A 21,081-nucleotide genomic window follows, 5' to 3' on the forward strand; every position below is an offset into this window, starting at 1 on the left:
TTTTCTATAAAAAATGTATTCATTTTAAGAAAGAGCTGGTGACCTTAGCAATGTTGGATTCACTTTTTCAGAAAATGGTTATGGCTGGGCATCGTGGTGCCTGCATATAGTCCCTGCACTTAGGAGGCCGAGACAAGGAGGATTACTGTGAGCTCAAAATCAGCAGGGGTTACAAAGTGAGTTTAAGGCAAGCCTCAACTGTATAGTGAAACACTGTCTCAAAAAACAAAAACAAACAAGAAAGAAAGGAAGAAAGAAAGAAAGAAAAAGAAAGAAAATGGCTATGCATATTCAATCAATATGTGATAGAAATAAGTAGATACATATTTCTATGGGGATTGCTTTGTTGATTATTCACCCATGAAAATATCTATAAGCACTTTCAAAATACACAAATGAATACACAATAGATACATGTAGATACACAAAGTGAACTGCATGGAGGCATAGTTACTATTTTACATTCACTAGTATTCTCATTTCCCCGTGCAACGTAAATGCATAACTATTTACCTAACTGTATTTGCTTGTTAATAAACCAGAGCATGCAGCATTTTATGGAAGTGTGGTGAATTAATGGATAAGATTACTTCACATCATTACAGCCTGAGACTCTACAGAACAGGAAATTAAGGGAGACAAACCGAACTGCGATGCTGCAGGACTCCCTTGATTCTGCCTGTCACTGTTTTTAAGCTGCTCAAAGCCTCAGGGGAGTCTGGCTGTTCTAGCCTTCTTCAGCCAGCCAGACGGTAACGGCCCACTGCTTTTATTCATTACCCTGAATGTAACGCACTAAATTTAACAAGGAACACACTCAGCGGGAATTTATTGCCCTTTTGCAGCATGATTGCGAGGTAGGATATGGATATGGATTCCAATTACTGTTGACACCCAGATAAGAAGAACAAAGCCTGTATATAATTATTAATCAAAGTTGCTATTTTAGAGAAGTGAAAATAAATAAATAATAAATACATGCATTATCATGCTACTATTTGAAGTAAATATTCCCAGGTTTAGAGAACTCTTCCTGGTTACATAAAAAGAACACTCAATTAAGTACAGCAACAACAAAATAGCAACACATAAAGGCAAGTGGTCCTACCAAGCAACAATTTTCAGAAAAACTGCTGCGTGGAATAATGTATGGGAGAGGGGAAGCTAACAAATTCAAACACAGACTTATGTGTAATATGTATAAATAGTCAAATAAGCAATAATCATTAATTAAGGGTTTAATATTTTAATTAGAAAATAATCTAGAAGGAAACAAGTTTTAAGTTGTATGAAGGAAGATGTGTTAAAATGCAGAAGTGATTTTTCTAAAATATATTTTCTTATCTGTAAATGTGGAGCCACCTGATTATGAAAATTAAATATTGGCATATGGAAATTCATAATGCATCTTCAAGTACATGTGATGCAACGAGAGAAGAAAGGAGCCAGAATTATTGAATCATTTCACCCAAAGGTTTGTTGTTGTCATGGTCTGATTTATTTATAAAAACCATAGAAACACAATAAATATAAATGCACAGAAAAGAGAAAATATGTCATTCACTACACATGAATGAAAAATATTGAAGAATATAAACCATATGAAAGCAAAAGGAAATGTCATTTTCTACATGATTAACTCAAATAACCAACTTAAATTACTGAAATAAGAGCAATATACATCATTCATAAAGGCTTGACTATCACATTACACAGATTTATATCCTTCTTTTAATAGTTCTAACTCTCTCACCTTGAACCATTACTTAATTTCTCTTAACCTATTTCTAAAAGGTAAAGTAAATACAATTATAGTAGCCATCTGTGTGGCCATACTTACATAAAATAATCCCAGTGAATGATTTAATATAGCACACAGTAAATAATAAATATTATCATTTCTGTTTTTTAAACTGAATATTAAAACACATTAAAGCAAGAAACAAGTACTGTAATCTTTCTGTTACAATTTGACATGTTTCATACAAATTTGAGCCCAATTATAGCATTTCAGTGGAGAAAAGTGACATTTAGATTAGTTTGAAAGTAGAAACCACCATCTTGTGGCATAATCTTAGATATAGCTATGTGAAGTTAAGTTACATTTCTGCCACTCAACATATCCAATTTATAAAATGAGGCTAATGATAGTTGTCACTAAGGACATGTGGGAACATTAGGGATGGAGATAAAGATATAGATATGGATATAGATACAGGTACAGATATAGATATAGACATAGACATAGATAGAGATACACAGACACAGACATAGATCATGCCTGAAAATTGGCACACAGATAATAAAATGGTAAACACGAGCTTCAATTACCTTAGATCAAAGCAATAGACATCAGTATTTTTTCTACCATAGAAACCATCCTCAGCAAGTGAGAAAATCAAGATGGATAATGACAAAACGCACGTGTGTGTGTCTAAAAATGTGTGCTATTGATCATGATCATTGGTATACAGCTCCAATTTCAAACAAAGTGTGTAAATGAAAACCATTTTGTGTTTTATCGTGCTTTCTTTGTAAATTCCTTAACAATGTTATGGACTTAACCTATTTAAGATCTAAAATAATTGTAATATTGACATAAAATTATGAACAAAGCTATAAAGAAGAACTGCTTTGCCAGTGTCACCTACTGAAAATTTGGGTTCTTCAAAAGAATTTCCACAACTGCTTCAGAAAGTAGAAAGAATAATGAGATAAGCATGCCTTAAAAAGGGGAAATATTTTGAAATTAATGGCAGTAGGTTTTTTGTAATAATTTAGTAATTTAAATTTATTTACCATATTTTCATCACATTTCATAGATAGGGGTTCTCAAATAACAACTGATCAGATAACTTACAGTTACAACTTAATAGATGGTTTTTCTAAAAAGTTAAGGAAAACAAATTAAATAATACTTGATAAGTAAATCCTGGTTACATTGAAGGAATTTGTCTTTTATTCACTCACTCATTCACTGTAAAATGATACCTCAAGCGCCTCGCCTTATATTGTCATCACTAAGGGTAGTGCACTAAATCACACAGACGAGGTCACTGCCCTCATAGGTGCTTACAGTCTAGCAGTAAAGATATGAGATAATTATATAAACACAATTTGTCAGGGTGTTGGCTACAATGGAAACCTATATGTGGATTTAATCTTGTTCTTCTGGAGGAGTTCAGAAGGATCTTAACAGAAAAAAACTTCATGTATGCTAACCCAATAACCGTATGAGCCCAATCAGATTTGCACCGCTATGATCACTCATTCTCAGATCGGAAAACTGGATGCATAGGCATTAAACAGCTTCACATAACCTTCATATGTCACACAGCTGGTAAGGTGTATGTCAGTGAGCCGTATCAGAGCATCTGGATTTTTTTCCCCTTAACCATTGCACTACAGACATTTGTGTGATCTGTTAGGAAATACTGAAAACAGACCAGATGGAAATAAAGGCACACGAGAGACACCGGAAGAGGAAACAACTCAGTACTGCAGGCCAAAGTAGCGTTACCTGACAGAAATGTGGACATTTACATAGGAAACATTAAATTTTCTAGTGCTTATATTTTATTTAAAAAAATCCCCTGAAAACTGAAAATACCGTGACTCGGGAATAGAATTTCCATGTCCTATAAAAATAAATATGCAATTACTCTACAAGCAAAAGAATGTTTTTGGTAGCTTCATTAATAATAGCAAAATCAAAGTGGGGTGTGATGGTACATGCCTGCAATTCCAGCACTTGGGAGGCTGAGGCAAGAGGATCACTGTAAGTTTGAGACCAGCCTGGGTTACAAAGTGAGCTCAAGGACAGCATGAACTGTAGAGAAAGACTCTATATCAGAAAAACAAGGAAAAAAAAAAAACCCAGAATCAAGATGGCAAGTTACTTTTTAAAGATTAAAAAAAACTAGTTTGTATATAGCATGGTACAATCTTCGGGGTGGGGAGGACAGAAATGAATGAACTACTGGTTGTTAGTGATCAAGACTGAGATGAGAGGACAGGACACCGAAAATATGCAAGAGTGGTGATAAAAAAGGCAACACAGAGGGTGCCTGTGATGGAAAAACTGTCCTATATTTTGGATAAAAAACTCTTACATTTGGAATGAAATTGTATAAAATCGAAAACCACAAAGGTACAATTAGAACTGGAGAAACATGGACAATGTGCCATGTCAATACCCTAACAGCAATATAGTGGCTATACATATTCAAAATATTAGCACTGAGTAAAGACAGAGAAAAGGTACACAGACGCTTTCTGTATTATTTGTTCGATCTAGAGTTATCTCAGAATACAAACATCGACTTTAAGAAAAATGCAGATGAAATTTATTTTATCTTACTTAACCCAATATCAACATATTTGCATTTCTACATATTAAATAACTCAAAAATTATGGAGGAATTTTATATTTTTCGTACTGTCCATTTGAACTAGTCACATTCCAAATTCCCAAAAGCCTGGTATGGCTAACGATTACTATACCATGAAGCACAGAAAACACAAAAACACGTCTTGAGAGTGGGGTGGAAGCCTAGAGGGGGAAGCGTGACTCAAGCTGCAGAGATGGCAACTTGCAGGAATACTCAGTCTTTATAATGGGTTACAAAGCCTGACACCACAGCAGTCTCTCACGTGTTTTCACGCACTCTCTTCCTTCAGCCATTTCAAACTCCTGCCTCCTACGGAAAAATCCAAGCACACTCCAGAATCTTGTTCTGTTTTCCCTGCAGAAACCTTAGTTCCAAGTTTCTGCTCAATGTGCCCTACACTAGGAATTAGTGTGATCATAAGCAACACTGCCTTCTTCATCTCACATTGCTAAATAGCTGCTGATTTATTTATATGGGCAGGATTTTCTCTGCCTTATTCTAGACATACGTCCCCAGTGCCTACAGCAGTGCCTGGCATGAAAATTATTTTCTATGAATATAGCTGAGTTATTTGATGAATTAAACATTTACAACTCTCAAAGCCTGCTCGAAATAAAATATTTCTTCCTTAATTCAATAAGGTCAACAAGATATTTTTATATAAATATAAATAAATTTTGGCTAAAAGTCTTCCCTTTTTATAATTATCATAATTTAGAGAGCTCTTATTTCTAAGAAAATTTTATTTTAAAAATTTTCTTTCTTCTTGTATTCATGGCTAATTTATTTATATATTGTTGATAAGTTCCCTTTCTTCTCAAGTGAGTTAATTTAGACATTCTGAAACAAAAAGATATTCAATTTTCCCCAAAGTACGGTTAATATTTTCCTGCTTCTTTGGACCTTCAGTGACATAAGGCTTTTATGAAGACGCATTCTTCTAATAATCTCGATAGAATTCTTTCCTCTCTTGGACACCATTACACCAGTTATTTACCAGAATTCAACATCTTTCCAGTCTCCTTGTATCAAAGACATTTATCAATATATTCTAACTCCAGAAGCACAGAAACAGGCTTTCTTCCTCTCAGTCACTTTGCACTTCTCCATGGATTGGATTAATACTTGATAAAGTGAGGTGAACACTGTTTTTATCAAAATAATACATGCATTCATCTATTCTATACGACTTGACAGGCAGGCACTGCTTGACATACTTCTTTAACTAAAATTTAGACTCCAGGTTTTTTTTTTTTTCAGAAAACATTTATCAAGCTCCTATAATGAATGAAAACTTTTACATGTGGTCTTAATTAGTCTCCACAAAATATGAAGTGGGTATTATTGATAATACTGTATCCATGAGGAACTGGAAAGAAACTATAATGTTTCCAAGATCCAGTGTCTGGAAATATCAGGACTCTAAGTCTGCTGACTATAAGTTCAAAGAATTATTTCACACTTAGTTAGGACCTAATTCTTTAATATAGACATAGGTATGGAAGATGAGGAATTTGAATTATATATTTTAAAATAAAATAATAAATTAGAGATTATCTAGGGATATAAAGATATGCCAAGCTTCTAAAACTATACCTCATGTTAGATTAAGGAATCAGAGTAATTTTAGCTAAGAAAATAGCAAATATTATATTGAAAAGTACAGTTTCACCAATAATCTGGTTCTGTACTTAGTCACTAGGATATGATGATCTCCAAACCTTTGAAATTTCTCAAGTTATCAAAATGTCTCTGTTGTTCCTCGAGGGCTCTTTGCACAATCTAGTATTTCAGTCACTCAATCAATCATGCCTACCTAATGAAACCCCACTGAAAACTGAACACTGGAGCCGAGGTGAGCTTGTCCAGCTGTCAACACTACTTTTATACTGTTATGGTTTAAATGTGTGCCACAAAAATTGGGTGTTACAAACTTAATCATGAATTCAACAGTGACATGACACAGATCCTAATGAGAAACGATTGGGACATGAGCACAGAGTGAGTAGACTGATGTTATTGTGGGATTTTTGTGGAAGGGTGTTTATTATAAAAGGAGGAGTTCAGCTCTCTCTCTCTCTCTCTCTCTCTCTCTCTCTCTCTCTCTATCTCTCTCATACACATTTTTGCCCTCGCCCTTTGCCATATGACACAGCAAGAAGGCTCTCAACAGATGCTCATTCTTTCCCTGGATTTCCCAGCTTCCACAACTGTGAAATACAAGTCTGTCTATTGTAAACTGCCTAGCTGTTGCATTCTGTTATTGCAGTACAAAAGAGACTGAAAGGTGGGAGGGGCGTAGGAGGGGGAAACTAAGTGTATCATCACACATCAGGAGTGACAGTGTATCGCATCTTTGTAACAACAGAGACTTTGCATGTAAAATCTTACACCAAAGCTCTCTTCCTTTGGGTGATTATAAGTATCATTTGCCTGTAACAAATGGAAATGTAGGTATAATTAGCTTCAGTACTGAAACTTTCTAGAAAATATTGACGCTGAAGCTGGTTATAGAATATCCTGGATATGTAGTTGACATTAGCAATAAGGATAGTTTTTTGTAGACATTTCCCTGTAACTTTGTAGTTGGATCTTAATTCATTGTAGTTGGGTTAAAATACCTCAGGCTGACTTTATGATCCAAAATACAGTATCCTTTTCCTCTATGTAAATGAATAGCAATAATCTCATAATTTTAGAGATTCTTAAATTGAACTAAAGATTCAAAGGTGACAAGAGCGTGAAAACTGATCACTGACTTTTAGAATACTGTTATGTCAACATATATTCTATTGATACGGAGACTAAATATGCTTAGTATATGAAAGACATTCCTAAAACTTAGCACTACCCAAAGACATCAACAGTTTCCCATGAAAGTGGTATGTCCTCTACAATAGAAAATATTAATTCTTAGAGTAGAATGCACTGTAAGTCAGGTGTATTGCCAGAAGTTTCCAATCTTCCAGAGTAGAGGATGGATGCACTTAGGGTATCCACTAACGCTAAAGTTCTTCAGTTTCACAGTTACCATTACTATTTCTTCAAAAGTGCAGGTTAACAAAATCCAGTGCCCATGTGTAACAAGGCCTTAGATTTGACATAGAAATCTGTTAATATGTTTTGCTTTTAAAAAAAAGAAGAAAAGGTGCTGCAGGAGAAAACATGTAAGATGTGTAATGCTGACTCACATCCTTCTCCAAAATGTTCTTCTTTATCAGGGTAAACTAAGGACTCTTTGGATTTGAATGTTAATTGAAGGCATGCTTTCTCTGAACAACAACTCTATCACTGAAAGGAAACTTTAAAAATGCGTGATGAGAATTAATATTCTATCACAAATTAGTCAAATTACTAAAAAAGACCACATGTGGTGCCACACATCTATAATCCCAGCACTAGGGAAGCTCAAGCAGAAGGATTTGTGCTAGTTCAAGGCCAGCCTGTGCTACGTAGTGAGAACTTGTCTCAAAACAATAACAAAAAAAACCTTTTGCAAATGAATAATAAATAGATATAAAAATTGTAAAACCTTCACAAAAATATGAGCCACATACATGACAAAGTAGAATTTAATGAGAAATATATTAAGGTGAATGTTCAAAAGAGAAATCCATTTCACAAAGCTTTTTCATATCCTAATTACAAATGCTGTCACAAGAACATCTGCTGAAATATTTCTCTGTGGCTTCCTGAGTGATGGTCATTTCTTTGAATTCAACTAATTCAAGTTTTTTTGAGTGAACTACTCAGAACTTGAGTTTTCTTAACCCAACAATTACTAATACTTCATATAAGATGTATGTGACACATTTTTGTTAAAGTTCAAAATAACACAAAAACATCTTACTTAAAATAGTCAATTTTATGGATTTAATATGAAATATGAAACTGTAGAAAATAAATCTGTTGGATAAGGAGTTCAAATAACTGAATAAAAAACAAACAAATAAAAGCAAAAAAAAAATCTGACTAAAAATGAGCCAGAGACTTACTTATATCTTTATTACAAAGAAGACATACAAATAGCCAATAGGTATACAAACAACACTGAACAGTAGTCATTAAGGGCATGCCAATGAAAATCATAAAGAAATATCATGTCTCACTTGTTAAAAATCTCATCAAAAAAAGAAAGACAATAATATTGGTGAATGTGGAGTGTACACTCCTTGTAGGAGTGTAAAAATAGTGCAGGAAAATAATACAGAAGGTACTTTGAAAATTATAATTAAAATAATCTATGAGCCAGAAATCCCATTTCTTATTATTTTTCCAAAGAACTGAAATCAGAATCTTAAAGAGACATGGGCACTCTTATCTTCATTTTAGCATATTTATATAGAAAAACTGTAGAATTGACCTAAGTGCCACCCTCAGATGATTAGATAAAGAAATACAGTGTATATAATAGAATGTGATTCTACCTTACAGAGGAAAGATGCAATAAGCAGAAATATTGATGACCTTCTGCATATTATGCTAATAGAGACTAGTTTCAAAAAGACTTGCAAAATTCACTTATGTGAAGTATCTAAAATAGTCAAATCAAAGTACCAAAGAGTGGAATGGTGATTTCTGGGCACTGAGAGAAGGAAAAAATGGGCACTTACTACTCAATGGCATATGTTATATGTAAGGTATAACCTTGTGCCTACTGTGTTCAACAGCAAAATATTATATCTTTAAAAATCACTTAAGAAGGTAGGTTGCATGTTGGGTTCTTACTACCCATATAGAATAAAATACTCTATAATATGAGATGTAAGGTAATCTGTGATGTAATTTTGTCCAGAACATCTTGCTGCTATGGCTCCATAGAAATTAGAATCTTAGAGTTGCCTATGGTTGTTCTTGCTTATTTTTATAATAGGCTCATCCTTTTGCTCCAAATGCTCAGCCTGCTCCAGGTTCTCAGTGTAGTCCATTAGGTATCTTTGGAAAGAATAATTTTAAAGTTGCATATTAGAAGAAGAAACTTGACATGGAGAAACAATCATTTACAAATGTTAATAACAATATATTATAAGAAAAATAACATATCTGTATTCTTACTATGAGGGTAAAAAAGTAGGGAAATAAAAGTTTAAACAGTAAGACATAGGCTACCAAATTTTACTCTGTGGATTTGTATAATTTTCTTCTTCCTTAGAAAACCTCTTTAATTCCTGATGTGGAATTACAACAGATTCAAGAAACTTCAGTACTAGAAGAGACTTCATTCATCTACAGCACAGTACTCAAAGTCAAAGCAATATATTCACCAACAGTTTCAAAGTAGAATACAAGTCTCACTTTAGGTATTATTGAATACTTGGAGTATTTACATTATATATATATATATATATATATATATATATATATATATACATATATATATATAAAATACAGCTACATAAAAAAACCTATACAAGTGGTAAACTACAAGAGATTAGAATTCTATCATGATGATCAAGTATTTAAAACCACTAATTTTTCAGATTTTTAAAAATGAAAAATACAATTTGAAAAAGTCATAGAGGTGAAAATTTAAAAAGCCATGAATTTCTAAAAACACCACAAACAGGCTGGCATACACGTTTTCTGCTTCGTCAATAATTTATATACATGTAGGTTTTACATAGACAGTCACCATTTCATATCATGTCTTCACTTGTTTCTTGGGCTCACTCCGCTTCCAAGTATAGTGACAGGGATGCCTCACCTTTGGGATTAGTTTGGAAGGACTCATTGTGTTCCATGATAGGACAATTCTTATGCTTTGACTCAAGTCCGTAAATTGGTTCACGTTGATGTTCTTCAAGGCTATCAATTAGAAAGGTGTCACCACAGGATTGGGTTCTAATATATTATCCCTCATTCTTTACTCTAAAAGTGATGTAGGATTGATCTAATTTGGATAAGATCTAGATACATACCTTGCATTTATGCAGGGCCTTTCTTCTGGCACTCATTTGAGATTTCATCCAATTTAAGATAGATGCTTTGAGTGATTCATTGCTGATATTCACTAATGCGATGCTGCTCAAACTTCATTATCTGGTGAGCCACTGTCTGGTGAGGATTAAGATGCTATTTTTAAAATGTTGTGTAATAAGGACATGTTAAAATTTAACATATGAGTGTGAAATTTTTAATTGTTAGAAGCTATAATAAAAATATATAATTTTAGAGTAACAACTTCACCCATCACCATACTAAAGGTAGGCTTTTTATGTGCATACTATTAGGATGTGCACAATACTACTTATGAACAAATTCTGCTAAAATAAAAGAAAGAAACCAATTGAAATATTTCAATCTAGCTTTCAACTCAAATGAAAGGTAGGAAAAGAGGAACATGATGAACAACACCACAGGGATACAGTCAAGCTCAGGATGAAAGAGACCCCAAGGAACAAATGATACAGTTTCATTGACAAAATACATTGAAAATAAAAAGAAGGAAGCTTACAGATTGATAATAATCCTAGAAATAAGTGAACTAAATTCCATGTTTGGTTCTTGTTTGAATTCAAATTATCTATAAATAAGAAAAATTAAGCCATCAGAAAAATTAGTACACTTAAGAGAGAGATTATAGAAGTATCAGAAATACTTTAGGTATAAAAATGCTATTGTGATTTTAAAAGAGTGTTTACCTTTTAAAGATATATACTACAATGTTTTCCAATGTACGAATATTGTGTGACATATGTATTTGCTTCAAAATAATTCAGGATCCTGTAAATGGTGCATATACAAGAAATCAGAGTAGGAGTAATTTGGTAGAGATTTGGCATAATTTAATAACAATAGTATTAAGTGTATGTAGGAAATCAGATTTGGCATAATTTTATATCTACCTGTCTATCTATCTGTCTATTTGTCATTTATCTAATATCTCATGTCACGAACTTGATTCTTTCCATGATTCTGGTCACAAAATGAGTTGCAGGAGAACCAAATCAAATTAAATGGTTAGTTTCATTGTTTATCTTCTGGGAAAATTTGATTCTATTTGCATCCAGTTTAGTTTGCTTTCAGAACTGTGAAAAGAACTGAGTTTTTGAATATATATCATACATGTCACATAGCTTCATTATGTTAGTCATGAATAGTTAGGTCTATTATGTACAGATTTTTCTAGTAGAAGTTTTTTTAAATGAAAATTGATAAAACTATACTTGCATCATATTTTTGTTAAGATTAATACTAGAATGAGAATAAGACCAAATATAAAGTGTCAAAGCACTTAAAGAAAATGAACCCATTCAGTAATATACGGCAGAAGGAAGGATTATGCACAGAGCTTGACTGGACTGTACCACTAAAATGAAGTGTTTTACAGAACAGAGGGCTCTCAGGTAACAGAGCAGAATATTCACAGCAAAACACTGGAACCATGTATCAATAAAATCATGGATACAAAGATTATTATTAGTTAGAAGGAAGAGAGAGTATCTCTTTCTTACTTTATTTTACTAACATTTAGTCTTACATTTTGTAGATTTAGAAATCTGTACACATTAAAAGTATTCAATGGAGGAGATTAGAATGTAAACAGTTTAGACCACATCAGCAGTATTAAAAACATCTTATATTAGCCTTTTTTCCCTAAAGACTGAATGTTTAGAACTAAACTGTATAGAAACTTCTTTTAGGGTCCATGCATAATTTTTTCATTAATTTTTTTAAAGTCAGTGTCCAGTTTAGAATTTCATTCCTCAAACCACGGTCAGTATCTTCCCTGCTATCTTGCCAGTGTTGTTCACCTGGCCTGGAACTGCATTCTGCGAACTCATGTAATATGAGACATCTATGTTACTAATTCAACCTAAGTGCCTGCCTCTAGACTTTACTGATACCTTTGCCCTTCGGTTAGCCCATTCCCAATCATGAAGTCATTGGAGCAAATCTGCTTAGATTATAGTCGGTTTGAACCCACTGTTCAGTCAATAATTGAACTATGTTCATAAGATGTACTCTGTTTAACACTGCAGGAAAAAAACACAGCTTGACCCTTGTGGAGTGTTATGAAGAGCTACAGTCAAGTGGAGACTTGCTTTATTCTTGTTGGAGTATTGTGCTATCTTAACCCTGAGCTGGGTGAATTGTGAATGGTATGTAACATTCCTTTATCTTTGCTGCTTCAATGTGAAGAGGCTGCATTAACCCAAAGACATTAAAATTGGATTGAGTCCGTAGCTAAACACTTATTTTAATGCTTATAATAATCTAAACTAGGAAGATAATAGCTACATTAACTGCATATGCATTTTAATAAAATACTAAGCTCAGAGCTTCAATATTTTTTCTGTACTTGGCATTGCAGAAGACCTTCCAGCCAGTTGCTCTGAACAAGCTCACCACTGTTTACTCCTGAGTTTACAATGGCAGTGCGTAGGATTATTGGAGATTTTAAATATATATTCAGGTATTGGATTGGAAATGGCTTATAGTAATTCAAGACACTATTCCCTTTCCTAACTGAATGTTAAGTGCCATTGTATTGGCAGTTTTAAATGGCCATGTTGAATTTACACTACAGAAATTAGTAAATACCACTTCAGAGAGCCATCCATTCAAACATTTGTTAACAGACCACTTGATGCATCCCTCATTTATTTCTTAGGAAGAATTTTGTCATTGAGAATATCTGACCAGTTCCAACAGTTAAAACTTCAGAAAAATTCAAAACTAAGGACTAACTTAAAGGAAATAACCTGAAAGGAAATAAATCAAGCTCAGATGCTACTCACATGTTTTGTTGTTATGTTCTCTTCTCTAGCCTCCAATTGGTTTCATATTTTGAAAGCACCAGATGAGAGTCATGGTTCTCTGAGTACCTTTCAGCAACAAAGGAGGGATTTGGGGTCAGTGAATCATGGCACGGCAGGTGGGCTCAGTCTGCTGAACTCCTGTTTTCAAAAGTAAAATTTTCTCAGGGGCACAAGGACACCTATTTGTTTATGTAATATCCATGACTGGTTTCATACCTGAACACAAGTGCAGCAGAGTCACTCTGACACAGACTGTATGTTTAGAAAAACCAAAAGTATTTACTATCTGGTTATTCACAGAAAAAGATTTCCATGAATGATTACAGAGTCAAGGTATTTGGAATATGTACCATGCTTTACTTTGGATTTTGCTTATGTAAGAATGAGATTGGATGGGGTCAGTTTCTTGGTCTTATCTCAATTTTATAGAGAGCTGCAGAAATCTAACCTATGTCATCAAATTTTATTTGTGTGACTTCATGTAATTCTATTGTGCTGGGAAAACAACCATGCCAGGAAACCAATCATTTCTTGTTTTGACACTGGGTGGTATACTCAGGCACTGTATTTGAAACTCTTTATTCAATCATTCATTCAACAAATATTTATTTACTGTCTACTTGGCCCCAGTTTCCTAGGTTATAGGCACTGGGCTTACATCCACAGATAAGCCTACTTTTTGCTCAGATGCATCTTATGTTTTAGTGGAAGAGGCACACAGACCTATACTTGTTTGCTTTTTGTGTAACATCATACCAAGGAGTGATAAACACTATGAAGAGAACATAAAACTGTTCAGGTTACTGGACAAGAGTCAGGTGTGTTTTAATATGTTTAAGGAAGACATGGAGTAACAGATGGTCTATGAGTAGAAAAATAAGAACAAAATGAAGGAGTAGGTCAGGTGTTCCTTGCAGAGAGAACAGGAAGGCCTGAGGATCTATAGAAAGTATGTGCTTGGTTTGTTTAGGAAAGGCAACATAAAGATTAAAAGAAGAGCACGCGCATGGGAAATTATATCAGGTAGGTAAGCAGGGTCAAAGTCTTGTGACAGAAGAACTAATGGTCAGCTTGTAACACCCAGCTGAACTGAATCAGCATGGCGATGGATACGGAAGGATTGTTGCCAAAACCATAAAAGGAGAACTGGAGGAGAAGAGGATGATTCTCCTCCTGGAGAGCTTGTCATGCTGGTTTGCCTGGTATGAACTTAGCTGCCATTGTTGGAGGGCCTCAGATCCATGCTGTCCCTGAGAATGGCTGCAGTTCTCTTCAGGGGAGCTCTGGTCCTCACCTTGAGTGTCGCTTCCTGATTTTAGTGCAGATGCCCCAGCCCGCTGACACAGATCCTTCATCTCACTCGTGCAGATTTTTTAATTTCCACCACTGACCTTTGGGTCTTTCCATGCAGATCTTTGCTACAGACTTGCCTGAGACATTGTTGTGGGGTCCTGGCCTCCAATTGGACAGAATGTAGTCCATATTTTACATTGACTTAGTCCAGTGGACAGTGGTTGAATGCTTTAACTTTCCCATTTACAAGTTTTACTTATTACTATAACTATAGTTCAGTAATTCTCCAAACAATTAAGTATGGAATTTAACTCATTTCAATCTTGGTGAACTCATCTCTTCTTCCCTCTTGCTTTCTTGTCATCATTTTCTAGGCAATATATACAAAAATTTGCAGTCAAGTATCATGGTTGGGGGTCTCTTCCATTGTTTAACATGGAAAGTCAAACATTTTCACTAGTCTCCTAGGTCTCCATGTTCTTTTCAGTCCTGTGAATTCAGTTCCTAAAATTGGTGTGTCTTTCTTTGTTCTAAACAAAGGGTAGATCTTTGAACAGACTGACACATAAAGTTGATTTTCCCAACCAAAGAGATTCTTGCCACAAGTAAAGACTGGCATTTCAGTAGAGTCATAGTACTGTTCCATGTCACACGGGTCTGCCTGTGACTACCAAGCAACCTTTCAGGTCAGCTGAAATTTGGGACACATAAAAATAGAGAGGCATAAATGAACTGGCAGACAATCCTCAACAGTATGAATAAAAGAATTAGGTGAATATTTCTAAGAATATGTTTTTTAATTCTAAATACTGTGATGTTCAAAATGGAACAGAAGATATTTCAATGTGATTTAAGAAGTATTAAAGGGAAATGATAATAGCCATAAAAAGTTTTATATTCCTTATAACATCTGTAAATATTTATCATTGTTGATATATTTTTAATTTTGGAAACATTCAATGTGTACAACCTTGATGGTATTTTCCTTTGTATTAGAATGAAGATAAAAAAATAAAAATAAGGACTTGGTAATCATCCCCAAGGAGGGGTGATCTGCACCAGAATTCTGCCTCACAAGCCAGACTCAAGAGTGTGCCTGGGGAACTGGGAAGGGTTAAAGTTTTTGTCTGTGACACTGAAATTGAGGCCAGCTGTAGGTCATATTCACATCCCAGTCACAGGAAAATGAACCTGTGAGACAGAACCTAATTATCTGCTAAACCAAAAGCCAGTCTCAGTTCAATAACTTACGACAGAGCTAGCAGCCAGATATAGTGTTACCATGGTAACTTTGGAAAAAGCTCCACTGTGGTTGAGAATAAGGAGGAAGGGAAGGAGACTGTAACCCTAAATGTGCTGTAGCCCTTTGATCTTGGACAAGTGGGTTTGTCTAGAAAACCAGGTTATTCTACACATGATTATCATTGTCTATTCACTTTAATATCTGCAACAATCATGAAAAAGAAAAATGCAATTATGATGTTTTCTAAGCTTTAAAGTGATTCATTTGTTAATGACTAAATGGGAATTTTTTTAAAAATAAGCTTCCTCTCCCTCCTCTTTCATGACAGCCCTAACTGCAGATAAAATAGGGCACAAAGAGTGGGATTTCTGGAATGTCTCATCATTCTAATGAATGAGGTTTGTAACCATTAAATGCACTGTGTTATTCTATTTTCTTCTATTTTCCAAATACTGATATTTTTGAAGAAAAACTTTTGGAAATAGAAGCTATAGTGTTTGCTTTTCTAAGAAGTATACAACTGGAGGATAAAGGAGAAAACATTTTCTTTGTGAATTCTGCCCAAAATTTCAAGTGAAATAATTTCCTGGGATACTGAGTAAAGAAGAATCAAGCTTTAGAGGGAGGTAAGCCCTGCCAGGTTGGTCATTTTTCTTCTTGTCAGTTCATTTTTGTAGTTTTTTTCTGAAAGGACACTGGTTTTCTGAATTTGCAAGTGATATGGCTTTATGAACATGAAAATTTTAGAAGCAGTTACTAGAAGTATGTGCAAATATCATGTCAAGAAAAATATTAGCAGTAGGAGAAATAAGAGCTTACCATTCTCTCATTTGCATATAGAAAAAGAATTCAGAAGTAAATTTCTCTATTTTGTAAAATAATTCCCAAAGAAGACAAGTTATACTAAAACTTATCAGTTGCAATGATTGGATTTTAGCATATTTGAGAATTAATGATGTGATAAGACACATACAGCACATAGGGTCATCACTTAGGTTGAGCTATACAGTTGTGATAACAAAATTGAATCACTTATATATTCAAATATAAATACGACATAAATATACTAGTATGTTTGTGTATGACTTTACATACAATGGGTTTGGAATAAGGAGAGGAAGAAATATGGACGTAAATAACATTCTTTTCATATGCATGAATAATTGCATTAATGCAAATGAGAAAACACCAAATGGAAAGTAGCAAAATATGACTAAGAATGTAGCCTAAAACTTGCCAATAAGTTAAAGTCACTAATGATAGCTGTGAAATTTCTTTAAAATGCCACATCTTTTAAAAATACTTTACATTACTGCTTTTTGCTATATATTGAGTATATAATTATGTGAATATGGAAATCCAGAACTTTAAACTCCTCTAAACATGATAAACAAAAGAGGGCTTCAGGACTGTAGGAAGATAAAGGCTGTGTGTAAAGGGCAAGGAGATAGAAAAGTAACACCGTAGGGCGAAAGGAATTGTCTGAGTAATTTCCAGGTAGAGGTAACCTAGCCTCTGCTCATAACCTAACTTAATTCCTTTTCAAGTAAATGGAAGCCAGAGAGCAGATCCCTTTCTAGGGTAGAAGTTTCTCAGATCTGATTACTTTTGCAAAGATGCCAACAAAAACAATGAAATCTAATGGTTGGATCCTGTTACTCCTAATATAATTATTTCTGTTAATCTTTCTTCTTATATAAATTAAATAATTAGGAAATAATGTGAAACAATTTTATCAGAGAGGCATCTGAAAGAGCTATTGATTCAAATGCTTTTACATTTTAACCTTATCACACATGATTAGCTTGCAGATATGAGCTTAGTAATGTTGCAAAGCACCAAATTTCACTGGATTCTCTATTCCACTTGAATTCCTAGGAAATCTATTAGAAGCACTAACAAAGAAATCATACCGCTTCTCTCCCAATGCTTTCACCTGGTAGTTTTGAAGAGATATGCTATGATTTTACAGCTGTTTTTTTTAACTGTTCATGCAAGTTCGTTAGTATCATGGTTAATAATCTTTAAATTTGTGGGAAGATGGGTATGTATGTGTTCGTTTATTTCTAATTGTAATCCTAAAATCCATAGGTGAGTACTGTGTGAACCATATGCTATACATTCAGCACAAAGGCATTGATATGTTCAATTAACATTTAAAAGTACAATGGAAAAAATCACAGTGGAAAATAATTCTGTAATTTAAAACTCTTTGCCATATACAATGTATGTAATGTACCTCTTAAGTAAATGAGTGGGCCCATCTATTAAAGTCCTTTATGTCTACATAAAGACAGAAAAAAGAAAAAGTTACTATGGAAAAAGTTTGAAAAAAGGAAGATTAAAACTTATGCTACCCTTGAATAAATACCATGAAGTTCCAATTTTCAAAGGTTCTTAATTCACTCATTAAGAAAGAAAAAGAAAAGGAAACATAGTTACTAATATTGGATCTATCAATTTAAGATGAACTAGAGTATTCTAGAATATGTAAGAATGCAATGTAGGATAAAGGTAGAATTAAACATCTCTGATTTGTACTGTCTCTCCACTAAGGTTGGCTACTGTTCGTTGTTCTTTTTCATTAACTTCTAAGATGAATCAGGGAGTAAAGTGCCATCAGTTGGAAACTTCATATTGTTGCTCTTAGAGGGACCTGTTTATTAATCAAAGCCTATTCTTGGATAGTACTTTACAACCTCCAAAACTCTACAGAATTTCCCATTTATTGTTACCTATTAGGCTTTATACCTTTTGGGAGACAGGAGAAACTTCTCCAGATGCCTTTCCATACCTTAGTAAAGGACAGTCATGGGATAATTATCTGGTTTAGAAGTTAAAGGGGATGGTTTGTCATTCAGACTTTCTCTGGTTCATGCTTATATTCAAATAAACATCTGCAAAGTTGCCTCCCAGATCCCAAGGGGAAGGGATCATACTCCTCATGTCTTCATACCCATGTATGGGGTGTGTGTTAACCACTTCCTTTTATCAGGGTTTAAAAAATAGGTAATATCCCATTCCCAATCTAGTTTCTTCTTTCTGTCTGGAAATCTTGTTCTTCACTAGAAGTTTCACTAGAAAGTTTCATGGTATTCTGTGTGATGTGCCACAAGCTGCCTCTAGGTCATATCCTAAACCATTCTCTAGTTTGTGGTTAATGTTTATCTGTTATGTAGGTCTCCAGGATATTTCTGGCCAAGCCCTTTGAAATTAAAAATAAAACCATTTCCTTCCTCTCAAAAACCTGTCTTTTCAATTCAGAGTTGCTTGTTTTGAGTACATTTCATTTGCCATAAACTTAAAAGAGTAATCTACTGGCATTTAAAATATTTTGTTGACTCTGTTCTTGGTTGCTTTTTCACTCTTACTAAAGCAATAAAGGTCAAATAACCACAATAGAAATAAAGCAAATAATATAATTCAATGCAGTATTAACTTTGGTAAGACTTTGATGTAACTTTAGCGATAACTTTGGTTTAAATTTTCTAGGTATTAATGCATAGATAATCAGTTGACTATAAATTTTGTTTTTTATATTTTTCTCAGATGCAAGCTCATCTTTCTGTTTTCACTGTTATCATCTTCATTCAGGTCATTGTGATCTGTACCAATTAGTATCTCAGGGGAATCATTATACATAATATTGTATAAAATGTATTTATTATAGAAAACTGTTTATATTAGTTAAAGAAAAGGAGAGGAAAAACTCAATTAGCACCTAGGAGAAGACTGATTAAATAAATTATAGTATAACAATAACATAATAGTATATAATACAGTAATGTGTAAGAAAGCATTTATTTCATATTTAACAATTAATATCAAATTAGAAAAGATTATGAAAACATTGAGAACATGTGTGAATGATAGACAACACATAAATATATGCTTTGCAACAAGAAGATTCATTCTCTGGATGATGGAATTAATAACTATTTACTTTTCTATTTATCTGTAATTTCTAATTTTGCAATTTTATAAAATGAACACTTGTTTTCATTGTGCCATGAAAGGCTAATTTATTTTGTAAACAAACTAGTTGGATTTAAAAAACCAGAAAACATTAAATTGGCATAAGATGACTTGAGACTAGTAGGATTCATCATGTTTTACTAACGAGTTTAACTTGATTTGTGACCACTTACATATAAAAAAAAAAACCCAGTTTTTTCAGGAAATAAAAATAGAACACATGTTTAAAATCTGATATATTTAATAAAGTAATGCTAAGACAACATAACCTCATATTGTAGTTTTACTTCATTTATTATCAAATGCTTCAAAATTGATGGTGTTCATTGAGACAGTCTGTTTTTCTGCAGTATTATTTGTTTCTCTGGTTTTTAACTGGGTGAATCAAGACTCCAAATAAAGTCTGATTCTTATGCAAGTCCTACCCTAAAGTTTCGTGTATCTAGTGATTAAGTTCTAAGGGCATGCCAGATGCTGCTTTTGAAAATTCCAAATATTTTCTATAAAAGGAAATTCAGTGTCTTCCTCTTTCTCTCTCATGCATACTGACTGAAAACGAACAGTACAGTTGAGATTCAGTGGTTATTATGGAAGATAGCTTGGAAATGGAAGTCACTCAAGTTAAGCAAAAAGATACATGTGGTTCAGATATCAGATTGCAAGTTTACAGCTATGTTTCAGGGAGAATGATTTACAAAGCTATGTAATTACTTCAAAGTTTTCCATTAGTTCTTTAACATCTGATGATGCATTTTCATACGATTCGTGTAAGCCAATTTTCCATTGCTGTAAAAAAATAACTGAGATATTTAACTTAAAGATGAAAGGTTTTGTCATGGTTTATGTTGGTGGCCCTCGAGCCTTTGCATTATGCACTTGTGATTGGTTCATTGTCTAGTGCTTGGATTGGGGTAGTGAGTTCTACACCGGCCTAGGGGTGGAGCCAGGATGTGATGTAATGGCAGGAAGAAGGTGTGTCTTGTTCTCTTGTTGGTTTCTGCTTGCTCTTTGCAGCTGCCATGAATTTTGGCCCCCCGCCATGCCACCCTGCCTTGGAGCCAACCGATTATGGACTGAAACCTCCAAAAACTGTAAGAAATAAACCTTTCCTTTTCCCACTTTGGACATAAGGTATTTTGTCTCAGCGACGAGTAAAAAGTAACTAAGACAGGTTTACTCTGGCTCATGATTGTGGGTTTCAGTTCAAAGTCTGTTGATTTTGTTGCTTTTGGGACTGTGGTGAGGCACCACATCATGGTGGAAACCCTTGGTATAATTAAGCTGCTCACTTCAAGACCAGTACACTAGAAAGGAAGGGGCTGGGTTAGCACCAAAATAGGGACCATGTCTTTAATATGTAGGCTTCTGGAGGACATTCCAGTCTGAATTATAGAACTATTTTCAAGCTTTTTTCAAT

At 34.0% G+C, this 21,081-nt stretch overlaps 1 long non-coding RNA gene across 20 annotated transcripts in view; it reads right to left on the reverse strand.

Annotated features, from left to right (window-relative positions):
• Positions 1–1,475: 1,475 nt before the first annotated feature.
• Positions 1,476–21,081, reverse strand: part of LOC101787661 (uncharacterized) — a 432,599-nt gene continuing 412,993 nt past the window's right edge. For 13 of the 20 annotated variants that reach the window (XR_010039364.1, XR_010039365.1, XR_010039357.1 and 10 more), the window contains 3 exons: positions 13,133–13,219; positions 10,310–10,445; positions 1,476–9,326 (listed from right to left, as the gene is read on the reverse strand). This is a non-coding gene — a long non-coding RNA (uncharacterized LOC101787661). Of the gene's footprint in view, positions 9,327–10,095; positions 10,197–10,309; positions 10,446–10,845; positions 10,915–11,032; positions 11,115–13,132; positions 13,292–21,081 lie in introns of all 20 variants that reach the window. The other 7 variants (XR_010039361.1, XR_010039367.1, XR_010039369.1 and 4 more) reach the window with 6 other exon arrangements.

The sequence above is a fragment of the Cavia porcellus genome, unplaced genomic scaffold, assembly GCF_034190915.1.
Source record: "Cavia porcellus strain 051 isolate PalLab524CR breed Dunkin Hartley unplaced genomic scaffold, mCavPor4.1 scaffold_15, whole genome shotgun sequence".
Lineage (NCBI taxonomy): Eukaryota > Metazoa > Chordata > Mammalia > Rodentia > Caviidae > Cavia > Cavia porcellus.